The following is a 20,023-nucleotide window of genomic DNA, read 5'->3' on the forward strand; positions in this document are numbered from 1 at the left end:
ACAAGATGTTTATAATTGCTCCAAAGTGGAAACAACCCAAATGTCTAGTCAACTGGTAAATGTTAAAACAAAATGTGGTCCATCAGCACAATGGAATAGGCTTCAACAATAGAAAGGAACAAACTCCTAACGCATGCTGCAACAAAGATGACCTTCAGAAATGCCAAGCAAAGTGAAAAATCAGACACAAAAAGCCTATATTATAGGATTTTATTTACATGGAATTCCTAGAAAAAGCAAATGCACAGAGACAGAATGCTGATTGGGACCAGGGTTAAGAATGGAGATGAACTGCAAACGGGCACTAGAGATCTTTAGGGGGCAATGGAAATGTTCTAAAACTGGACTGCAGTGATGGGTGAATTTTATGGCACAAATTATACCTCCAATAATCCTGTTATTTTAAAGGAACTCAGGACACGAACTACAGAGGGAGAAGAAAAATGAAACAAAAAGTCATTACAGCTCTCAAAGAAATAAGAGAGACTATTGTACCCATAAAACAAGAACAAGATGGTATTTTTAAAAAGAGGAATACTCAGAGGACAACAAAAACACTAGGAAAATAAAAATTAGATGGCAGAAATGAAAGACTCAGTAGAAAAGTAGAGGATATAGTTGGGGAATCCAAAACTTAGGGCAAAATGGCAAGTAATTGGACAAGAAGAGAGAGAATTGAAGAAATTAGTTCATCAGTCCAGGAGGCCTAACAGCTAAATAATAGGAGCTCCAGAAATAGAGAAAAGAATGATGAAGAAAAGTGTTAGTAACATAACCTGAGAGAATTTTGCAGAGCTGAAGAACATGAGCCTTTTTTCAAAAGAGGCCCTCTGGATATTCAGCCCAAGGAATAAAAGACAAAAAACCAAACAAACAAAATATATAAAAAAACCCAAGAAATAATAAGACAACAACAAAAGATTCATTATCACTAAATTTCAAACACTGGTGATAAACAGAAGACGCTAAAAGTTCTGGTGGGGAGGAGGCGGGGTAGACAGGTAATGCGCAGAAGCATGCAAGAATGGCATCAAACATCTCAAATGGGAGGTGGATGATAAGGAAACTGGACCTCCACATTTCCAACGGACAATTTTTTTAACCAAAAATTCTGCATTTAGTCAAACTCTCCATCAAGGGAGAGGGTAGTAAAGAGGCAATTTAGATGTGCAGGACTTTAAAAATCTCCTTCCCAATCACCCTTCTTAGGAAGCCTATCTGGGGATGTGCACGCACACACACACACACCATTCACATGGAAGGGCTTGATGTAGAGGGAAGATACAGGGATACAGGGATACAGGGGATTGAGGAAACAAAGCATACAACAGGGGCAGAAAGAATCCCCAGGGTGATGGCAAATAGAAGCTCCAATACAAGAGGGGAGCAACAGCCCCACAGTGGAAGCACCCATTCGCAGTAGGAGGCTGGAGGCACTAGGACTCGGGACTGAAGAGGGTTGGGTGCCTGGGATGCAGTTCTTCAGTTTTCTAACATGCTTTGTATAAAATTTAATTGAGAGAATTTACAGAGCTGTTGAAGATGTGGGGCTATTTAGTCAGATTTCCAAGAAAATTAAGAAAATTCTTTTAAATGAGGCAATTATTAACTCCAGAAAAAACAGTTATGTAAGGAAGGATATATAATCATGCTACTTGATGCAAAAATCCACTACATACTACGTACACATAGTCAGAATTATGAAAACACTGAACATAGGCTTAATAGATATTGAAGAGATAATTTTATTGAGAAGATGGTGGAAGAGAAAGGGGATATAAATGAGCTAAAATCCTTATTTAGAATTGGAAATCAACAGATAAATCTATTCACATGAGTCAAGGAATAGCAGTATATACATATTATTTAGAAATAAGAAAGTAAGATCAGAGAAAATAGCTAAAATAATTGAAATTGGTTACTTGGCAGATGATGGGATAGGAAGTGGAAGAAAAGAAACTATTGTTTTATAAAAGTTACTTTTAGCAATATTCGATCTTTTATACTATTCAAACAGCACTTTGATAAAAAGTTGATTAAAATAATAATTATAGTCACTTTATTGAATGCAAAAAACCTATAGTTAAAATTGTACAATAACAAGAAATAGGAAACTTCAAATTATAGTATTAATGCTCAGTTTAATATACATAAAATTTTATTTACTCATATGAATTAATACCAAAAAGAAGACACAATTTGGAAAAGCCATCTTGTATGTTATGTTTGTTTCATAAAATTGAAGTTTTAAAATTGTTATAATTAATTCATGAAAAGTTGAGGATTTGACTCTAGCTTTCTGAAGTTTATTAATATTTAAAGCCCCAGTCTGTATTTGAAGCATAAAGAGCTTTATCAAATTAAAGAGTGGCAAATCATTCCTCTTTGAAGACAAACATTACAATTTGCATTCAAATGCCTTCCTTATCTTTTTAAAAGGGGAAAGGCAGCACTTATTTTAGTCCTCATTATATTTACTGTCCTAAGAAATTACACCCAAATGATGAATGTAATCCTGATTACTTGTTTCTTCTGGGTTGAACATACGTGCACACACCCATACTTAAATATTAAGAAATCAGCAGTTATTTTACCCATCTGCAGTTTGAGCCCAGTGATGGAACAGCCTCCCTACCTCCAGAAATATTTACTTTATTCCTGGTATTGGCTGGGTGTTGAGGATACAAAAAAGAATAAAATATAATCTTTTCTACAGGGAAATTACAAGCTGGTGCCACTTTATACCATGAACCCTAAAACAACATGAAAAGGTTGAGAGGAACAAAGTTCTACAAGAATAGAGAGGAATCAGAATTTACAGGATGTCAGGGACAGAGAATACTGGAAGAAACTGTCCGCAGAAAATACTTTATCCCTTTGACTTGGAGAGGTGGACAAGCCAAAGGAGAGGACTAACGCCCTTAGGCAGAGGGAGCAGCAAGAGCAAAGCATCCAGTGAAACACATAGAATACCTGGAAACCCTGCCTCCCAAAGTGGTTCACTTGTGGTTCCTGGTCACCCCGACCACGCACTCCCCCAAAGTCACTCACACACACTGGCAGGAGGAGAGGCGGCCTAGAGTGTTTCATTGGAATTGGACACACCTGGGTGGAGGGCAGGGTTGGCTCTATGGAACAAGCTGCAGCTGTTTCATTTCTAGCACAAAGAAGAATGCATTGTAAGGGCATTTGAGCAAATGAGTGCTCTGTGAATTGTGCTAAATTTAAAATTCTTGGACAAAAGCATTTACTTTACTTTCCAGGTGATTCAGGCTAATATGAGAAGACTTCATAAACAATTTATATATATGCAAATTGGACATGAGATGGTTTTTCATTTAACAATTATTTATTGGACACCTGCTATGGGCTTCCCTCCGTGTGAAAGGAACCAAGAACAAGAGAAGTTCTCATGCTTGTGACAAATATTCTAGCAGCTTCTATTCATTTATAGTTCATCTTTCTTGATTAAAAAAAATCATTGCCAGGAATCAACTTAAAAAGTCATCAAACACAGCAGGGATTTACTGTATAGCACAGGGAACTATATTCAGTATCTTGTAATAACCTATAATGGAAAAGAATTTTTAAAAAATACAGATATATGCATATATACGTTATCACCGAATCACTTTGCTGTACACCTGAAACTAGCACAATATTGTAAATCAACTATATTTCAATTAAAAAAACCCATGAAGGCCAAATTAAGAGACTTACCAACAATACTGAAGAAAACTTAGATGCAAATGTGACAAGATGATTTAAAAACTTGTATTAGAAAAAAATTGTAGCATTGCCCGGATAAATCTGGTAGTCTAGTGCCACCTTGTGTTCAAACTACTAAATTACAATGTGATTGAATAGTAAAGATTATTTGTTTCCTATCTTTCCTACTGCAGCTGTAACAAACTGCCACAAATGTAGTGGCTTTAAAACAACACAAATTTATTATTTTATAATCCTGTAGGTCACAAGTTTGTAGTGGATCCCAGTGGGCTAACATCAATGTGGCAGCATGGCTGTGTTCCTTCAAGGCCATAGAGAAGAATCTTACCTTTTCCACCTTCTAGAAGCTGCCTGAATTCCTTTGCGTCTTCAGAACAAGAAATGGCTAGCTGAGTCTTCTCACAGTAAATCACTCTAACACTGCCTCTCCTCTTTCAGTTATTAGACTCTTGTGAATACAGAGGCTCCACCTGGATCCTGTATCAGGGTCCTCCCTCCATCTCAAAATCAGTTGATTAGCAAAATTAATTCCATCTGTTACCTTCTCCCTGGCCTCGTAACATAACATACTCACAGACTTTGGGGATTGGGATGACCGCATCTTGGGGGTGGGGTGGGCATTATTCCGCCTACCACCGAATCTATTATAGTTTTTTCTAGGGGACAAATATACTACTTTTTATGTATCAATCAATGGTGAAGACATTAAATTAAACTGTTTTTTTTGCCTCTATTTGTAACTTGGAATTGATGAACAGAACGAAAAATCTTTCACCAATGTCTGTAAAAGAAACCAAGCTTTTAGAACGTCCCCTCCCCCACAACGTGCCAGTGAATTTTTATTTATGCTTTACTAATCTTAGCTAGAAAACCCAAACTGAATATAAAATATTGTCAAATTAATCTTAAAATTATTTTGAATTGATAAAGGCAGATGTAAGCCCAAATATTGCCTGGTAATATACAAAATATACAAGTAGAGGGTCTTTTGTTTACAGGATAAATGATTTTGTTCTAAAACTGGTCAGAATTAAGCTCACAAAAACTCAAAAATAGAAACCTCTGAAGGGATTAAAGGAGGAGAGGAAAGAGGAAGAGAACAGGTCGATTTGGTTCTTTACATGCACCTACCTCTGTTACAGTAGCAGGTGAGCATCCCACTTTTTATAAGTCATTTTCCAGCAAGAGCAAGAGACTTCTCTGCACCCACCAGGTTTCGACGGGCTTCTGGAGTGGCATTCAGAATCACTGGAGGATGGCGAGTCAGAGGATGATGTAGGCAGGGGATGCTAATCAAATATCGAAGGAAAATCAAGAGGATAAAATAAAGAATATGAAAACGACTGTATGTATGCATATGCATGACTGGGACATTGTACTGTATACCAGAAATTGACACATTGTAACTGAAGGTATTTCAATAAAAAAATTAAAAAGATAGAAGATAAAATGCTTGAGTTTTCAATAGTCCTCCCCTGCCTTTTCTGGAAGGTCATATATAGTGTGCTGTGGGAAGGGTACATCACTGGTATCCAGGTAGGATGAGGAAAAAACATAATAATTGAAGACATTTTTCTGTTATAAAATTTTTCTTACCCACTATTAGTGAAACTTACTGGTAGTAACATCAATCTTTCCAGGGCCTGGGTATGGCTTTTTGTCCAGCTTTTCTTCTCTTCAGCAATATTTTGCTACTAAGTATGATATCTTTTTGAAGATGCCTTTTAAATTTAACAAAAAGTTCCTTTCTAGGTCCTACTTTGCAAAGATTTTGTTTTAAAATCATGATGCCTATTGAATTTTTTCAGAGGCTTTTTTTTTTTTTTTGCATTTATTGGTTTGGCCATAAGGTGTTTCTTTTATTTCGTTAATGTGGCAAATAACATCAATTGATTTTTAAATGTTAAGGTAACCTTGCATTCCTGAAATAAACCTACTTAATCATGATGTAGGATTGCTGCTTTTGACTTGCTAATAGTTGTGAAAGATTTTTGCAATTTAAGAGATGTTGGTCTCGAATATTCTTGTAGTGTTTCTGTCAAGTTTTTTGGCAGTGTTATCTTGGCTTCATAAAATGAGTTGGGAATAGTTTCTATTTTCTAAAGGAGTTTCTGTAAGATTAGTATAATTTCTTCCTTATATGTTGGATAGAATTCCCAAAGAAAACCATCTGGACCTGCAGTTTTCTTTGTAGGAAGGCTTTTGATCATCATTTCAACTTTAAAAATAGAATTATTCAAATTTTCTATTTCTTTTTGTATCCTTGTGCTAAGTTGTGTTTTTCAAAGAACTTTCTTTTCATGTCGCTTGTCAAGTTTATTGGCGTAAAGTTACTCACTATATTTTTTATTTGCCTTTTAATGTATGTAGGTCTGTGGTGATAGCCCCTCCTTCATTTCTGATGCTGGTAGTGTGTGCTTTACCTCCTTTTTCCCCTGCTCAGTCTGCAGCATTCCCAAAAGTATCTTGTGACAGTGTTTTCCCCAGGACAAGCAAAAAGGATGATCTTCTTTCAGTATGAAGAGGTATAAGTCTCTTTTCTTTTCTTCTACTCCCCCCAACCCCAACCCAAACACGAGCACATACATTTACACATAAGACAGACTGTTTCTAGGAAACTCCATTTTCCCAATGATAAGTCCCTCAAAATGTATTTTGGATGACTAAAATATATAAACTTTGGGGGATAGAGACAAAATTTTTAAATGTTTGCTTGTAATTGTTAATTACTATGATTACATATATTTCAAATCAAATGCTTTATTGAGTTTTTTTAATGTAATTTTATTTTTTATTGAAGTATATTTGACACAACATTATATGAGTTTCATGTGTAGTATTGAGTTTTTGTGTTAAAATGTATGTATCACAAACTGGAAATTTAAATTTGTGCCATTTATTATATGATTATATCTCAATAAAACTGTTAAAGAAAAAATATATATATGTACCATAAAATTTACCATTTTAACCATTTTCAAGTGTACAATTCAGTGGCATTAAGGGCATTCAAAATGTTGTGCAACCACCACCACTACCTGTTTCCAGAACTTTTAAAAAATAATTCCAAACAGAAACTCTGTGCCCATTAAACAAGAGCTCCCCACTTTCCCCAACCTCCAGGTCTTGGAAACCTCTATTCTACCTTCTGTCTCTACTCTAGGTACCTCATAGAAGCGGGATCATACAGTATTTGTCCATCTTGTGTTTGGCTTATTTCACTTAGCGAAATGTTTTCAAGGTTCATCCATGTTGTAGGATATGTCAGAATTTTGTTCCTCTTTATGGTTAAATAATATCCCATTTTATATATATACACACACACAAACACACACATACATACATACATATACACACACATACACCATATTTTGCTTGGGTTGCTTCCATCTTTCGACCATTGTGAATAATGCTATTATGAATATTGGTGTACAAATATCAGTTTGAGTCCCTGCTTTCAATTCTTTTGGGTATATGCATAGGAGTGGAATTGCTGGGTCATATGGTAATTTCATGTTCAGCTTTTTGAGGAACTGATAAACTGTTTTCCAAAATGGCTGCACCACTTTATATTCCTACCAGCAATACATGAAGATTCCAGTTTCTCCAAAGCCTTGCCAACACTCGCTATTTTCCTTTTATTGTTTTGGTTGTTGTTTGGTTTTGAATCACAGCCATCCTAGTGGGCAAAGAGTGGTATCCCATTGTGGTTTTGATTTGCATTTCCCTAATGACTAATGATGTTGAGTATCTTTTCATGTGCTTATTGGCTAGTTGTATATCTTCTCTGGAGAAATGCCTATTCAAGACCTTTTCCATTTTTGAATTGAGTTTTTTTTTTCCTGTTGCATTGTTGGAATTACTTATATATTCTGGATTAACATTCTTTATCAGGTATACGATTCACAAACATTTTCTCCTATTTTGTAGTCTTTTCATTTTCTTGAAAATGTCCTTTGATGCACAAATGTCTGATTTTGATGAGGTCCAATTTTTCTATTTGTTCTTTGTTGCCTATGCTTTTGGCATCATAGCCAAGAAATCATTGACAGATCCAATGCCATGAAGATTTCCCGCTATGTTTTCATCTTAGAGTTCTGTAGTTTCAGCTCCTAAGCGTAGGCCTTTGATCAATTTTGAGTTAATTTCTGTACATGGTGTAGATCCACCTTCATCCTTCTGCACGTGGATATCCAGTTTTCTCAGCACCAACTGTTGAAAAGATTGTCCTTTCCCCCGCTGAATGGTTTCGGCACTCCTACTGAAAACTGATTGACCGTGTATGCCTGGGTTTATTTCTGAGCTCTCCAGTCCATGCTGTTGGTCTAAGTGTCTATCTTCAAGCCAGGATCACACTGTTTTGATTACTATAGCTATGTAATAAGTTTTGAAATCAGGAAGTGTGAGTCTTCCAAATTTGTTCTTTTTCAAGATTGTTTTTGCTATTGCAGGCTTATTTTGATTTCTAAATACTGATCTCCCTACTTTATGATTCCATTTTAATCAAACATTTCACATGCAACCTCAACAGAGTCTATTCTGCTATAATTCTTAAAGGCGGATTAACTCATATGAGATTGGAAAGGAGAGAAATGAGGTCAGTATGCCATGGAAATTGGTTCATCTGCAAAACTTCCCAGCATGTAATATTTTGTGGCACCAAGTAGAGCAGCAAGATGCAAGCCCATCAGCATGGCTGAATAGAGCAAATACAAAGTAGGGTATTGAAAACAACACCCTTTCTTTCCATGTTCTTTTTTTGAAATAATTTTCCACTTAGAAGAAAGTTGCAATAACAGTACAGAGTTCACATATGCCTTTCTTCCGGCTTCCCCCGGTTTTCACAATTCCACAACCATTATACAGTTACCAAAACCAGAAAAAACAGCATTGGTAAACACTCCTAGTCAAATACAGATTTTATTTAAATTTCACTCATTTTCCCCTTAATGCCCTTTATCTGCTTCAGGATCCAATCCAGGATCAACACTGCTTCTAGGCATTTCCTCCTTGGTTTTCTGCAATCTGGGACGGTTTCTTAGGCTTTCCTTGTCTTTCATGATCTTGATAGTCTTTCAACTTGGGTTCATCTGGCGTTGTCTCACGATTAGACTGAGGTGTTGGATTTTTGGCAAGATTACCCTAGAAGTGCTGGTGTGTCCATCTCAGGGCATAATGATTTCAGTGTGATTTATTCCTGGTGATGTTAACCTTGGGCACTTGGCTAAGGAGTTACGTGCAGATTGTCCACAGTAAAATTATGCTTTTTTCCCCTATGTAATTGACAAATATCCTAGAGAGAGATTTGGGACTATGAAATACCTTATTTCTCCTCAAACACTCACGGCTGATTTCAGCATCCATCGAATTGATCAGGCCTGCGACACTTATTATGGTGGTATCTGCGTGGTGATAATTTTTCATTTCTCTCATGTCTCCTATGTTTATTAGTTGGACTTTTTTTTTTTTTTGTAAGAAGACATACTGTTCCCCCATACATACTTATTTATATTGGTATGGACTCATGGAAATTTACTTTATTCTGAGCTCAAATCCAATACTATTATTTTTTATTTTGTTGCTCAAACTGTCCTAGCTTTGTCCACTGGGAACACTGTCACGTTGGTTCCTGTGTCTTTTTGACATGTTCCCATCTTTTTTCAAGTACCTCAAGCACCTCCTTATTTTCTGATACAACAGGCCATTCTATACCCATCTTGTGTTTTTCCAAAGGAGGCCCAGCTCCTTTCATTGAGGAATAGTGTTTAGAATCCAAGTTCTAGGTTCTAGGTGTGCTTATCGCCATAAGATAACCACTACTTCTAGGTCTTTTTAGCAGATGGAGTTAAGAGATGTATGTGTATGTATGAACCCACACACTAAATGTAGGTGTATATATTAGATATGTATTAAAAATAATCATTTCAATGCTGATACTTCTGACTCCAATTCAACACCACAGGTTCCTTTCTAGCAGCACCCCCCTTTCCTTATTTGTAACATTCCTCTGAGAATGAGAATCATGGCCCTTAAATACAATTTTTCCACTAATTTGTTCAGTACTAGTATACACACAAAATAGTTACTGAATTGCTAATCCACACTCCTATGAGAAACAAATTTACTAGCTAGAGTATAGTCATTGTAAACAGTTCTTTCTCTTTACCTTTCAGTGTCCTGTTAACTTACTGTTTTCCAAAGTTAGCTCGGTTGGTTTTTTTCCTTCCCCATCTCCTTCAGTATGGTTATGTTAGTCATTTATAATATATTTGTTAACTTTTTACTATTCATATTCCATTTTGGGTTCTTCTCCCACCCTGGTTGATTGTAGTAATTTATTTTTGGATATGTGAGGATATGTAAGGTTCTCAGAGTCAAAGCTCCACACAAGTTGTACTCGGAGGAATGTCACTCCCTCCTAATTTCCCTATCTTTTCACCTGTTTGCTGCCCACACCTTGTAGGTAACTCACCTCTTCATTTCTGGTTTATCTTTCCTGTACAGATGGTCCCTGATTTAAGATTTTTTGACTTAAGATTTGTTGACTTTATGATGAAAACTATCCGCATTCGTACTTTGGATGTCGAATTCTGATCTTTCCCAGACTTGCAGCAGGATGTGGTAGATACTCTCTTGTGATGCTGGGCGGTGGCAGTGCATTGCAGCTCCCAGTCAGCCACGGGGTCACATGGGTAAACAACCCACACACTTCCAACGACTCTGTCTTTCAAAGCTAGATATGAGATATTCAACACTTTATTATAAAATTGGTTTTATTTTAGATGATTTTGCCCAACTGTAGACTAATGTACGTGTTCTGAGTGTGTTTAAGGTTGGCTAGGCTAAGCTGTATGATGTTCAGTAGGCTAGGTGTGTGAAATGCACTTTCATCTTTATGGTGGGTTTATCAGGGCATAACTCCACTGTAAGTCAGGGAAGATCTGTACATCATTTTCACAAACAAGATATGTGTGTATTTCCTTATATCTCCTTCTTGCAACGTGAAGGGTGCCATACCACAGATACTCTATAGTTACTCTTCTGGACTTTGCTTCTTCCCTCCCACCCCACATCCTCTGCCTCCTTTTGGCTCAGCTGGGTTACATGTTTCAGCTTGGATGTGCATAGTACTCAGTTTTCACCACCTTTATGCATTTTAATTTTGTTGCCATATCTCAGAAGTTCCCAACCATTTTTTATACATCCTTCCATCAAGCTTTTAGTTTTTTATTTCTTCTTGAAGGGTAAGATTCTCATCTTATTGTAGTATTTCTTTATTAAGAGTTTAATTTATTGCTTGTTAATCTGCCAGTATTTCTTATTGGATTATGCTTTTTTTAAAAAAAATTCTTTTGTTATGGAATTGCATAGCCTTTGAGTGGCCTGCTCCACACTTTCCTCCATAAGCCTTGTTATTTTTAATGTGCAAGTTTGCAGAAGATAAGGCTTTTTCAAAAAATTGTTTAGTAGCAGAAATGCCTGTATCAATGGTTTCATCATTGCTTTTTGAGTCAAACACATTTCAAGAGGACATCATCTTCAATTCTATCTACATCTTCAAGAAAGTGCAATTTTGATTTTATAAATGATGCTGTTACAGCATGTTTTATTTTTAGCCAAGCACCCGTATACTGTTTGTTATCTACACGGCCACTTACCATATTCTTTTTCAAATGTCTTGTTGATAACGAGATCTTGCAACTGTGAAGTCGTCCTTTAGGAATAATCAGTAAATGTGTACATTTATCTCTTAAAAAATCAACTCCACCCTATAGGCATCCAAATTATTTCAAACACATGTAATTAAGGAAATTCAAACCAAGATGCTACTGCTTGATAATCAGTGGGTAATGACTCAGCTTTTATGAATGGGAAGTCTTCACCAGGTGCTGAGAGAAGAACAGCTAAAATTGCTTCTCATCATTGGTGATAATGGTGCTAATATTACTGGAGATCAGTGCAGCGCTTTTATTATTATTTTTTCTTTTAAATTGAAGTATAGTCAGTTACAATATGTCAATTTCTGGTGTACAGCATAAGGTCCGAGTCATGCATATATATACATGTATTTGCTTTCATATTCTTTTTCATTAAAGGTTATTAGAAAATATTCAATATAGTTCCCTGTGCTATGCAGAAAAATGTTTTTTAAATCTATTTTTATATATAGTTATCATTTGCAAATCTCAGACTCTCAAATTTATCCCTTTCCACCTCTTTCCTCCTGTAACTATAAGACTATTTACTATGTCTCAGTGCAGAGCTTTTAAATCTTACTGATCATATATACTATTCAAGGAGCTTGCTGAAATGCAGATTTTGGTTCAGTAATCTGGGGAGGAACCAAAGATTCTGCATTTTTAACAAGCTCCCAGATGGTGCTGACGCTGCTGGTTTCCCCTCTTTGATGAGGAAGGTTGTAGATAGTAAGACTCTGGACAGCATTCAGCAGAGCCTTCTGCAATAATGGAGGTGCTCTGTATCTGTGCTGTCCAGTACAGCAGCCACGGGTCACATGTGGCCATTGAGAGCTTGAATTGTGGCTGCTGAGATGGAGGAACTGAATTCTACATTTAAATGTAAATTTACATAGCCCCATGTGGCTAGTGGCTACTGTTTTGGACGGTGAGTATCTTTTTAAAATAAACGTAAAATCATGCACTTGTACCTGTACAATTATGAAACATTGTTTTGGTTTTTAAAAATATTTAAATATTTTTAACTTGTTTTTGTTGTTGTTGTTGAGGGGAGGTAATTAGGTTTATTTATTTATTTTTAGAGGTACTGGGGATTGAGCCCAGGACCTCATGCACGCTGAGCGTGTGCTCTACCACTTGAGCTCTATCCTTCCCCTAATATTTTTATAAATGGGATGCTATAGAATACAATATTTTAAGCCTTGCTTTTTATTCTTTTCACATCAGTAGATATTGATTTACATCATTCCTTTAAATGACTACATAATATTCCACAGTATGGATCTGCCATGGCTTATTTAGCCACTTATTACTGTATTGAGGGGTATTTAGGTTGTCTTTTTTCTTTTCTTTGCAACTATAAACTGTGGCTAAGAACATCTTTGTGCCTGCCACTAAAAATACATGTCTGATACATTTAGGGTAGATACTGAGAAATGGAACCACTGGGTCATTGAGAATGAATAATTCACATTTTCATAGCTATTGCCAAATTGCTTTGCAGAGAAGCGGAAATAATTTATTTCTGTCAGCTGAGTGGAAGAATACTGTTTCCTCACACTCTTGATTGGTGGTATCAACATTTTTTATTTTTTGCCAATTATATGGCAAAAAGTTACATCTTATTTTAATTTACATGTCTGTACGACTAGAAGGAATAACGTTGATTTTTATATTTACTGATCATTTGATTTCCCCCTGTAATTGTCTAAGCTATGCATATACTTGTAGCCTTACTTATGAATTCTTGAATTAGCTTGTAAAACTATATTATTAGGATATTTTGGGGATTACATTGTCTTTATGGAACAATCTGGAGAGAACTCGCACCATAAAATAATAAGACCATTAATATTCTTCATTTATTTATGTTTTCTTTTGTGCACTACAGTTTACTTTTTTCCTTGTGAAGATCTTGTATTTTTATTGTTACATTTATTCTTTGGTGTTTTATAACTCAGGTTTCTGTTGCAAATTCCTTTCCATTACATTTTCTAACTATCTATTGCTGCTGAACAGGAAAACTACCAATTTGTGGACGACTACCTGTCATCTAACCACTTTGCTGTAGTCTGTTATTACCTGCCCGTTTTCATCACGTTTGTTTTCACAGTCTATCATTTGGTAGACTTATGCTATCCTGGAGCCTCTACCTCTTTCCCCAGATCCCTAGAAATAACATAAAAGTTATAAGAATAAAATCCATAGCATGTAGACATCTCCTGGAGATTGTGCACATACAAACACTCATACTCCCCCTCCATCATTTACACAATATGACCGTATACTGTATACACTGCTAACCACTTTACACTTTCTGCTACCTCCTGGTAAGAATATTCAACATCAGCACATGGAGAGAATTCCCCTCTAAGGTGCCACTGTATGGATGTACAGCAATTTACCTCTACACCATCTTCTACTATTACAATGAAAATCCTTGTATGAAAGGCTTTGTACCAGTATCTGCAGGACTGATTCCTAGCAGTGAAGTTCCTAAACCTGGATCAAGCAGTATATACATCTTCAATACTGCTAGCTACCATCCAATTGCCCTTCACAGAGGCTGCATCAATACACATCCTTGACAACAGTACCTCAGCATGCTGTTCCCCCACACCTTCAGCAACACACCAGATGCTGTGTGCAATTGCTTGAAAGGAATCTCACAGAATTGGTACCTTAATTCTTGCTGTAGCACATGCTGTTGATGTCCCAGCCACTAACTGTACCTGCAGCCATAAATAACAGCTCCTGCACATCCTGACAGCATCCCATTTGTGTGTGGATCTGTTTCTCTTCCTGAGTCATTCTGAGGTGCCATGGAACTCGCTCTCCCCATGCAAGGGTGGGCTTCACACGGTGGCTGGGAAGTAATAGCATCGTAGGCTCTCGGAGGCACCCCTCAACCAAGAAAGAACGGGAACCAGAGGATAAAGGTGCAAACTTCTCCATCGGTCAGCGGGCAGTTCTTGCCTGTTCCTCAGAGTGGAATTCAGCTCTTGTTGACCACAGCAGCAATCTTCTCCTTGATACATCCTTTACTGACTCTTCCACCTTCCCTGTCTCACTTTCCCCACTCCCTCTTTTCCTGATATGACCTCCCCAATAAACTACATGCCCCCGGGTCTCTGCCTCAAGGTCTGCCTTTGGGGGAACTGAAACTAAAGTAGATGGTACCAGAGATGGCCATGGAAAGTTGACCCTCAAGAATGGGACTGGAGAAAGTTTCTTCTGTATAGTTCAGGAAACTGTGTTCAATATCTTGTAATAACCTTTAATGGAAAAAAATATGAAAACGAATATATGTATGTGTACGCATGACTGGGACATTGTGCTGTATGCCAGAAATTGACACATTGTAATGGACTGTACTTCAATTAAAGAAAAAAAAGAATGGGACTGGAGAATGTGCTCACTCTCTGGTCAAGGGGCAATGAGAACCCCACTGCTGGTCTAAGTGGCTGCAGGGCTAACCCACGGCATCCTGCAGCAGCACGTTCACCTCTGATTGTTTCGAATGAGGTACAGGTGGAAGGCCCAGGCTAGGGAACACAGCTACACAGTTCCTGAGAGATGTAGGGCAATGATATTTATAAATGGCTCGTAGAGTGGCTGGCTTTTGTTAACTCTCCTGGAAGCCTTGAAGGAGAATGGCACACCAGGTCAGCCCACTATGAACTCAGGGAGCGTTATGAAAGCCAGAAGGCTTGCGTGGCTGACTTAAGACTCTCACCTCTTGCAGCAGGAGGGTGGACCATGTTGAATGCTAGCCTCAGAATACAAAAATGTCACAGCTACAATGGATACTGAATGCAAGCCAAAGCCGGTGCTCCATGTTAATGTTAGGGTCCTGAAAGGGAAGGAATAGAATTGTGAAACCTTGGATAGCTGTATCTGGGTGGATGCACAACACAACCTGAACCCCTTATTTCCTTGAGTCTTATAGGTAGGCATGCTTGTTTATAAAAAGGCTTTCCCATTTCTCCTGTGTTTTCTAATAGTTTCCTTCCTTTCTTCTCATTCAAATTTGATTTCACTGTAATTAATTTTGTTGTCAGGAGTGAATTGGGAATTCAACTTTATTTTTTTTTTGAGACAGCTAATTCTGCAGCATCATTTATTGAATAATTCATCTTTTCTCATTGATATAAAATGTCACCCTGATGATATAGTAAATTCCAGTCTGTATTTGGGTCTCAGGGGAGAGAATGCACGGTATTCAGCAAACCTGTTTCCTGTTCTTTCCGGGCACACAACAGGGTAAGCTGCAGCAGCTTCAGTCGCAGTTAGGAAGTGTTGGGTCTGGCTCGTAAAAGCCTCCCACACGTGACCTCCATGCTCTTTGCCTGCTGCTAGGTGGAACGGAGAGGTCCTCCAGAAACACTTGGGAAGCCCTGTGCTGAAGGTGGCAAAGCTGAAGATGCAAGGAACGTTGGTCTCAGAATCCCTTCCTGGAGGAGAGCCTGCCAAGCAGGAGCACCAGTTTTGGACTTTCTGAAAATGAGAAATAATCTTTGATTTTGTATGAGACATTTATCACTTTCTTTCCTTAAAACCAGATATTGTTACTTTAATACATGTCTACTTATGGGCTCTATTTCATTCCATTCCTCTGTCTGCCTGCGCACATGCCAGTAAAGCACTGTTTTGATTAATATAACTTTATAATGTATTTTGGTGCATAGTAGGGTTAATCCTTTCATTAGTTTTTATTTTATAATTTTTTCCTGGTTTCCCTCATTTTTCCATATGAACTTTAGAACCAGAATCCCTAGTTAAAATAAAATCTCCTTGGTATGTTTATTGGAATTGCATTACATGTAGTGTTTGATATGGGAACATTGATATCTTTATAATGTTGAATTCTTATATAAGCACATATCTCTCCATAGGTATTCATGTCTTCATTTATATTCTTCAGTACCTTCATAAAGTTTTCTTTGTATAGGTGGTAATTTTTCACGTAGTTTATTTGTAGATATCTTTTTTGGGTGAGGTTATGCTATAATAAATAAGATCTTTTCTTCCATTATATTTTATAATTGGTTGCTGCTTATATAGGAAGTCTACTAAGGTGCTATGTGTCTGCCTTAGCATGATGTCAAATACAAATAAAACACCACTCTGCCGTCCCAGAAAAGCACTTAAAAGCAAAATAAACCTTAAAAATTTTGTAAATGTCTATACTACAGAACAGAAAAACAGACTGTAGAAAGAGAAGAGCACATGTTGTGTGTTTAGTCAGAATGGTCAGAGAATGTCTTCCTTTCAGATTGGAATCCTGAAGAGCTACCTGCATTTATAAACTTCCCGTACTATGTAGCAAGTAAGCATTAGTCATGCTGGGGTTTGAGGAAGTCTGATAACACCACTGTTCTCCACTCAGTTTTTAAACTTAGAAATAGGCACAGACATTCAGGCAGATGGAGATAAAAGTGTCATCATCACTGATAAAATTGATATTAGAGAACATGGCTTAAACCCATGGCAACAACTGGCCTCCTACATTGCACCCCAGAGACAGAGAGAGACTTTGCTACCCACTGGCACCACTGGACAACTGCGCTGGTTCTTACAAACTTCTGGCATGGAAGGACAGAGCAGAACATACTTCTGTAAGTAGAGGGCATCCTATAATTCCCTTCGCTCACTCTTCCTCACCTGGGAAGGAGTGAGTAAAAGGGTGGAGCAAGGCTGGGACTGTAATGACGGAGACCCCATACAGAAAGAAAATCAGAAATGAGGAATAGTGTGACCGCTCCAAAAGTCAGCAAAGCTATATTCTTTTTAGGGACCAAAAGTTCACATCCGTAGTTTTTGGATGGCAGTGTCAAACGTTAGATCTGAATTTTAGGCAGGAAAATCAAACTATATGTATTTTTATGTCATGTTGACAAAGTTTTGTGGAATATAGCTCTTATCAGATTTTATCCATAAGAGAACAGATCACAAAAATGCTGGAAAGCTGACATGATTGCCTTTCTTTTGTTTATAACAAAGTTATTCTGTGGACACAGTCATTAGATTACAGGTATGACCTTCCAGCTCTTTTGGGCTCATGTATTTAAAACACCCAATCCTTGGTAAATGTTTGTTCTTATATTAATATCTGTATCTGCTCAATTTGCTCTCAAAGACAGCATGCTCATAAGAGGAGCCATAATATAAGGCACATGACTAGGGTTATTACTGTCAAGACTCCAGGGACCGCTGAAATTTTCTGTAGTCAATTCATTATGCACTTTTTGAGGCCTTGTGATACGGCAGTGACGATGCCAGAGGCTGGGGCTACACCGACGTCCGGTGGTGCAGTCCAGGGGCTCCTGGTCCACCTGTGGGTAGATGGACACGGCTGACCAACGCGCCATGCGGCAGCTCAGTGCTTGGTCCTCTAGGAACACGCGGAGGGCCTCGGACCACGTCTAAAACAAGGACTCTGACGGCTTACGTTGCCCAAGTTCACAAAACTTACAACCCGCAGAGGTGGAGTTTGAACTTGGACTGACTTCAAAGCCACCAATACCTCAGGTGCCACTTTGTGACGCTGGGGCCCCTTATTACCTGTGCTTGCAGGGGGTGCCGCTGCGGAGGTGGGCGGTGCTGTCGTGCGGGTCCCACTGTGGCTTCCGTCCCAAGAGCTGGCATTCCAGCCTGGCTCCAGCTCTGGCTTCAGCTCCGTCTCGCTCTTCCTGGGCGATCGGGGTGGTGTCGGAGGGGCTGCCACACAACCTCGTTAGGCCAGGTGGACAGCGGCGCCCCCTTTCCTCCGAGGGCTTTCCTGGTCCCTCCACAAGCGGAGGCGGCCCTGTGGTGCGGCGGAGGCAGAGATGCAGGGAGTGCTGTGAAGGGTCTGGAAAGGAGTCAGTAGGTTGGAGACACTCACTCTGCCCCCATCTCCCCGTCATGCTCTGGCTGATTCATGAGGGACTTCTTTGCTCGAGGTCATCTACAAATAAATTAGCAATGTCAAAAATGGAAAGGAGAACCCTAGATTTTCTAAGGTAATTTGTAAGTCCAGGGGATAACAACTTCCAAACATTGCTTACATCACAGGTTTAGCCTCACAAATTCTAGCTTTACCCACCAGCAGGCAGGAGGGGACGTGGAAGGAGTTAAAAAAGCTGCTTTGATAAAAAGGAGGCTTTAACTTCCCTGACCCCTGACTGCATGAGTACAAGTTTTAAAACTGTGACTAAATGGATGCTCACACCAACTGCAAGTCGAGTTTCAAATTATGAGTACCTCCACTTAAAGACCCGTGACTTCTTTCCTTATGGGCAAGGACCTGACTTCTTTGAATAAAGAAAGTGAAATTGCACTATTCATGGAAGTACGGTGGAAGCTTACGTGGGGTTTAGGAAGATCAGTACTTGGGCGAGGCCTGGCAAGAGCAGCTGAGACCTGGAATGGCCATCACAGGAGATTCTAAGCAGGGCTGAGTTTGGAAATAACAGCCAATGTTTACCAGATGGCTCTTGTGCTAAGGGCTTGACATGCATTGATGTGTTAAGTTCTCTCATTATAAAGGGGAAGCTGAGGCTCGGGTCAGGCAGCTGGAACTCGGAGAGGGGGCACTGGAGCCAGGCAGCACCCCTCAGCACTCTGCTCTGTTACACCTCGTCTTGACTCTGGCACAATTCACATCACCTACGGTGCCAAGGCTTCCCAGCAGTGCTGATGGCTGATCGATCGTTTTAGACATCTGCTTGCTGCTGAAGAGTGTTTTGAAGTTAGAGACTTGGCAGGAAAGCTGGAGCTGGAGGTTGGCAGACTATCCAAGAAAAGTCTTCAAAGGAAGTGACACCATACAGCCTCGGGCTTGCCTCAGCCTCTGAAATGGGCCCCTGCTTCCGAATCACAGGAACCAAACTCAAAGACACTAATGCACAGAATGCCAACTTACTAACTTGCAATAATGGTAAGATACACCCTTTCCATGAGTGACCAGAATGCTCATTGTTCAGAGAACTCTCTCCTGAGAATCAGGATTCACAGAAACCTCCTTAGTGTCACGATTACTTCGTTTGTGGACCTCAGATGAGAATAAAGGAAAAGGATGGCATTGACGTTTGGAATTCCAGGAGGGCCACAAGGGCTACAAAACCACGGAGGCAGTTCAGGACCAGTTAGTTCGGAAACAAGTACTTCAAAAGAGTGCTGCAACTCAGGACTGGCCAGGCCAGGACGTCCAGTCCAACAGGGGGCATTTACACAGACGGCCCTCATGTATCCTGAGCATTTCTGAAAGATGTCCAACAAAAACTCCCCGCGTTTCATGAAAGTGCTTTCTCTCAAGATGCATGAGATAATCTTGTACTAAGAGACATACTGTGACTGTTGGCAGTACGGTGGATATACTGATAGCAATCTGGCACCACTACTGCTAAAGTAAAATAAAGATGTGGAGAGAACATCACAGAAAGAGTGAAGGACTTTGACTAAGAGCTCCTTGAGAATCTGGAACGCTTAGAGATAGATGTCTACAGAAAATACTTCCAGAGATTTAAAAAAAAAATTCCCTCTAGATACTGGGAAATATATACTTGTTAATTATCAAAATTAGGGCCTAATCTTATGTTTAGGTCACATTTTTC

General features: G+C 38.7%; 1 protein-coding gene across 1 annotated transcript in view; it reads right to left on the minus strand.

Moving 5' to 3' along the window:
- The window catches only part of PDZD2 (PDZ domain containing 2), a 396,035-nt gene extending 376,030 nt beyond the window's left edge, over positions 1–20,005 (minus strand). The window contains exons 1-5 of the mRNA XM_072958814.1: positions 17,991–20,005; positions 15,658–15,923; positions 15,163–15,279; positions 10,202–10,462; positions 4,861–5,018 (exon numbers count right to left, since the gene is read on the minus strand). The gene's annotated coding sequence lies outside the window, so the exon portion shown is untranslated. The remainder of the gene's footprint in view (positions 1–4,860; positions 5,019–10,201; positions 10,463–15,162; positions 15,280–15,657; positions 15,924–17,990) is intronic.
- Positions 20,006–20,023: the final 18 nt, after the last annotated feature.

Source organism: Vicugna pacos, chromosome 3, assembly GCF_048564905.1.
Source record: "Vicugna pacos chromosome 3, VicPac4, whole genome shotgun sequence".
NCBI classification, from domain to species: domain Eukaryota; kingdom Metazoa; phylum Chordata; class Mammalia; order Artiodactyla; family Camelidae; genus Vicugna; species Vicugna pacos.